Genomic DNA, 5,179 nt, shown 5'->3' on the forward strand with positions numbered 1-5,179 from the left:
CCTTAATTTATTCAGAAAATAACAAGGGAGAATTCTCTCCTAAGATCCTTAATTAAACCAGAGCTTTCTCTGCACAGGCAAAGCGGGCGCTGAGTTCCAGGTGTGGGGACACAGGGGGCTGGACGGGTCTGCCAAGGGGCTGTCCTTGAGCTGCAGGGTCTGGGCAGGTCTTCGCCCAGAGAGACTGCCCGCTCTGCCTGGAGGAGGTGTGGGCAGCGAGGGCCTGGGGTGAGGCTCCCTCCCCTGCAGTGAAAAGTGGGGTGGGCATCCTAGAACCATTCCAGTCCCTTCCTGTCCTCTCTGACTACCTCGTGAGTCCTCAATGACCCAAAGCTGCGGAGACTCAGCGAGCAGGAGCGACAGAGCTGCACGCGCAGGGTGTCTTGAAGACCCAGAACACCCGGGATGAGCATGGAAGATGCTGGTAGGTCCAGTTATGATGGGCACGGGCATCAGCCTGGGAGAGCTGGCACACCCGAAAGGGTTGACCGAGGACAGTTGGATCTGAGAGCGAGAGGCAGGTGTAAGGGAGACAACAAAGGCTGGTGAAGCAGCTGCACATTAGGGAGAAGAAGATGCAGCTACTCTTAGGCCCGAGCAACAGAAGGAGGGACAGAGAGGGGGGCCACTTGACAGGGCTGTGGCCGTGGACCATCACAGCCGGTGCCAGGATGAGCTGAGTCTGGGAAGAAACGGGGATACATTCCCAGACTCTCCCTCTTTTCCTGCCCTCCCGTCTCCTGCTGATGCTGAACACTAGCGGGACCGGACTGGAAGCGAGTGGATGGGTATCCAAGGTGACACCCTTCAGGTTGGCTAGGCTCCTGGGGCACAGAGCCGGGTAGCAGGTGGATCTGCGACGGGGGAGCAAATGGCAGGTGACTAGTACAGCCCCTAAGGTGACAGCAAACAATCCTTGTCTGGTGCTTCCGAATTCTCTAGCACATTCTTATTCATTTTCCTTGTCCCTCCCCACCACGGACCTACGTTCAGAGTCTAGCCTCCAGGAGGAAACAGGCTCAGAGAGATCAAGTGGTGTCCTGGCAATCGCACAGTAGGAAGGGTACGGATTTGAACCCGGATCTGCCCCACTCCCAAGTTTCCTCTCTTTCCCCTGAAATAGAGGCTCAGATGCATAAAAACGAGACTCAGCTGGGTGTTATGAAAGCTCCCTGGCGTGAAAGGGCCCTGTCTAGAAGCTTCTGTGACGTCATCAGGGAAGTCTGGCCTACCATTCATGAATGAAGATCTCCAGTGCCGTCAACACTTTGTAGAGCAGACCACGCCAAGCTGCCTGGGGATGGACATTTCTAATTCTGGTGAGACCTCCTGCCTCTGGGTCTGATGTGGAGGACATGCTGGAGCAGGACCTAAGAAGGAGGCGACACTGCAGAGGTGGGATCATTTTGGAAGGAGCCCCCCTCACCCCCCAGGGACTATCCCCGTCTGCCCACATGCCCGCACCGGCCTCACTTTCCCTTCCAGCAGGCACCAGCACCCCAGCCACTGAACAGTGTAGCTGGGCCAAGTTCTGGCTGCGGGTATGCTGTGCCTAATTCCCTGGGAGACCATAGGAGCCTGGGCAGCGCTCTCGGGGGGCTCCTGACTTTGGACTTGGGCGTGGTAAAGGGGTAGGGAGGTAGAGCCCAGGGCCCTGACGCTATGGCTCCAGAGGGCCTCAATGTGCAAGAAGAGTTCTGGGGGTGGGAAGGCTGGTGTGCGAGCATGTGGGTGCCTGCACACGTGCATGTGTGTGCCCATGTGCATCCTAATACGTGAATCTGGGTGCATCCATGTGAGAGGATGTGCATGTGAGAGAGATGGAGAAAGAGGGGAGAGAGAGAAGAGGGAGGGGGAGAGGATTTGTTAGGGTCATCAGAGATCAAAGTCAAAGGAAGTGGGGCTTAAATAGGCCATGTGAGAGGAGGAGGAAGAGGAGAGGAGGAGGAGAGGGAGGAGGAGGAGGAGAGGGAGGAGGAGGAAGATAATGGTAGGGACAATAACATTGCGGGCAGCTAACACTTAAATAATGCTTACTATATGCTAAGCCTGTTCCAAGCCCTTTATATATATCACCTATTTTAATTCTTTTTTTTTAATGTTTTATTTATGTCCAGGAGAGAGAGAGAGAGACAGTGTGAGCAGGGGAGGGTCAGAGAGAGAGGGAGTCACAGACTGAAACAGGCTCCAGGCTCTGAGCTGGCAGTCAGCACAGAGCACGACGCGGGGCTCGAACCCACGAACCGCGAGATCATGACCTAAGCGAAAGTCGGACGCTCAACCGACTAAGCCACCCAGGCGCCCCCTCACCTATTTTAATTCTTAACAACCAATTTAGGAATTAGGTATTATCATCATCCCATTTTACAGATGGGGAAACTGAAGCACAGAGGTTTTGTTTCGTTTTGTTTTTTAATGATTGGCACAAATACTAGAGCCAGGCTTTGGGCCCAAATCTTAACCCCTCAGAGGTACTGCCTGCTGGGTTTGGAGGGTGTGGCCCCCAGTCTCTGATTTACGTGTGGAGCCTCTAGACAGCTACTTCGATTCTCTATCTCTGTGTCATGTTTTTTGTTCTCGGCAGGACTCATTTTTTGGGAGGGTGGTGGTGGAATAAGAAATTGACCCTATGATCATGATCTCGCGGTTTGTGGGTTCGAGCCCCGCGTCGGGCTCTGTGCTGACTGCCAGCTCAGAGCCTGGAGCCTGTTTCAGTCTGTGACTCCCTCTCTCTCTGACCCTCCCCTGCTCACGCTGTCTCTCTCTCTCTCTCCTAGAAATAAATAAAACATTAAAAAAAAAAAAAAAAAAAAGAAATTGACCCTATGAAGCCTGAGTATCAGACAGGTGGTCCTAACTGAGCCAAAGCAGGGAGGAGTCAAAGGAACTTGGGTTTGGGAGGGCCGGTTATTCTGTGTGGCTGGGGTATGGGGGGCAGAGGAGTGAGGAGTCTTTGCAGGCCAGGCTAAGGTGTAAGGCATCCAATCTCTGGCGAGGGTGGTGGGAGCCGTCCAGAAGGCTTTTAGGCACGATGGTTACCATGGAAGGTACCAAGGAGTTGCTGAGAATGACTCCTGGGTTTGCAGGCATCTGGGAGGGTGAAGAGCAGGGCAGGAGGAAGCTCCAGCCACACCCATGGGTCCTTCCCCAGGGCGGGGAAGCCCGAGGCCCTGGGGGCTGAGACAAGGTGCCCAGGGCATTGCTTGGCTCTGGAGAAATAAGGATTGGCCCCATATTTTCTCCTGATAGACACTACGGGCTGGGGAGGCAGGAGGTCAGAGCCACGGCCAGTGGACTCCTCAGCAAACGGGGAGTATGGATTTCCCCTCAAATACTTCTCATTTTCTTTAGTGTCACCATTTCTTAAAAAGACACTTGGGATTGTACAAGAAATGGAGATGGACCCGATTCGTTCTCAAGTCTCAAGTACTAGAGAAGCCCTGGGGTACACTGGTTAGAGCTGCCATTCTGTGCCCATTGGGGGGTTCAAGTTCCAATGTCACCACCCCATAGCTGTGTGCTCTTGGGCAAATCACTGCACCCCTCTGAGCCTTAGTTTCGTCTTCTGATAAGCAGGGATCGTCGCAGTGCCTATCTCCGAGGCTTGTCGTGAGGACTGCATCAGTTCAGCACTCGTTATGACCGTCCAGATCTGGCAAGATGATACAGCATATCTTGTAGGGGCCCTTTTCTCTATTTCCACCCTCCACACAGGGAGGGGATAAAGCCTTCTTCTGGGACCAGGCAGCGGGGTGAGGACCGCCATCCGACAAGAAAGGGGAGGCCTTCCTGGCCAGCGAGGGGTCCCGATGAGCCTTTACTGCCTGGTACCCTTCCTCTGCCAAGCCCCTTTCCCTTTCCAGTTCCCCCAGGCCCTGCCTCTCTCCTGCTGTCCTGGAACCAGACAGAAGCTGAGACTCAAGTGCCCATCACCCCCTAGACTCAGCCTCCCCAGATAGGGTCCGCACCTGCCATTTCTCAGCCCACCTTCTGTGCCTCAGCTCAGTGCCTCAGACCCAAAGCGGCCCCTGTGCCCACAAGTCCCCATCCGGGTGCTCTCTCAGATGACCCAGGGGGTGTACTGGGGGCCGCACAGGGCCCAGTGTGGCCGCAGACCCCCCAGCCAGGCTCCCAAAGAAGCCATCAGGAGAAGATGGCTGCCTCCCTTCTCGGCACCCCTCGCTCCCCAGCTGGGCGGAGGGGCCTGAGCCCCAGGCTGAGTTCAGCTCTTACCCCAACCCTAACTCGGAGAGTTTGCTGGCAGCAGCGTAGATGACTTTGGTGTAGTTTCTGTGGTTTAATAAGCTACAAAAACGGCATTATTTTAAGCCAATCTGGATATAGCACAAAAACTCTCACCCCGTCTGTTCTGTGAAACTCAGATACCCTGACGAGAACACAGCTCACAACCAACTAATACAATATTCCACCGGGCTCGCTGTCAGCGGGCCCCACGCGGGAGCCGGCTCCCCGGGGACCGCCCAGACGNGGCGGCGGCCCAGGCGGGGGCCGCGCTGGTGCGGGGAGCGGGGAGGAGCGGGGGGCGCCTCTCCCCTCCCCCCTGGGCGAGGAGCTGGGCCGGCCGCAGCCCCCACCGCGGGGACGGGAGAGGAGAGGAGTGTGTCTGGCCGGCTGACAGCAGTTTCACTCCCACCACGGGCATATGTCTGATTCCGAAGCAGGGAAGTGTGTCCAACACACCCAATGCAAAGACAGGTTGTTGAATATTTTTTCTCTCATCACTAAAAAGGATTCCCTGCTGGGTGCAATCAAGATCCATAAACTCACGGCTCAGAGTCGGTGGGAACGCAGCGCTCCAGCCCAGACTCCCTCGCTGGCGCTAAATGCAGGCTCCGGGCGGAGATGCACAGACATCCGCTCGCAGTCTGGCCTTGCGACCGGCAGTTCCCGGCACATTAGGCAGCGCGCTTATTTTGGGCTACGCTTCAGGGGATTAACTTTCAGTGTAAAGTTTCGGAGCTCGGGCATCGTCCCTGTGGCGCTGCACGCCGCCACCACCCCCTCCCCCCTCGGTGGGTACTGGGGTTGACAGAGCCAGAGGCAAGGGGCTGGCTGACACAGGGCGTCAGCAGCCTCAGGATTCAGCCCTGGGAAAGGAAAGAGGCCAGGCCACACTGTCCCCCCCCCCCCCCCCCCCCCCCCAGGGCACCTGGAAGCC

This window comes from Crocuta crocuta, unplaced genomic scaffold, assembly GCF_008692635.1.
Source record: "Crocuta crocuta isolate KB4526 unplaced genomic scaffold, BGI_CrCroc_1.0 scaffold303, whole genome shotgun sequence".
Lineage (NCBI taxonomy): Eukaryota > Metazoa > Chordata > Mammalia > Carnivora > Hyaenidae > Crocuta > Crocuta crocuta.